This window comes from Buceros rhinoceros, unplaced genomic scaffold (genome assembly GCF_000710305.1).
Source record: "Buceros rhinoceros silvestris isolate BGI_N320 unplaced genomic scaffold, ASM71030v1 scaffold24997, whole genome shotgun sequence".
In the NCBI taxonomy this organism is placed as follows: domain Eukaryota; kingdom Metazoa; phylum Chordata; class Aves; order Bucerotiformes; family Bucerotidae; genus Buceros; species Buceros rhinoceros.
In genome coordinates, this window is record NW_010421923.1 from 1 (window position 1) to 254 (window position 254).

Sequence of the window (254 nt, forward strand, 5' to 3'; positions counted from 1 at the left end):
TAAGAGATAACAGGAACGAGCACTTTGGAATAAGGTTTCTTTTCCAGAGGAAAGTTATCTACATTGACACGATGAAACAGGCTTCGAAGAAGCCTCTGGCCCACACCACAGGAACCAACAAGTTGCTGCTACTCCATGAGTAACTTCACCGAGTATTTTGACCAGTAAGGAAACCACCAGAATCTCCTTGGAACTATTTGCTTGGACAGAAGCCATCAGCTGTGGATGGTGGCCTCCCCCCGGAGGACACCAGC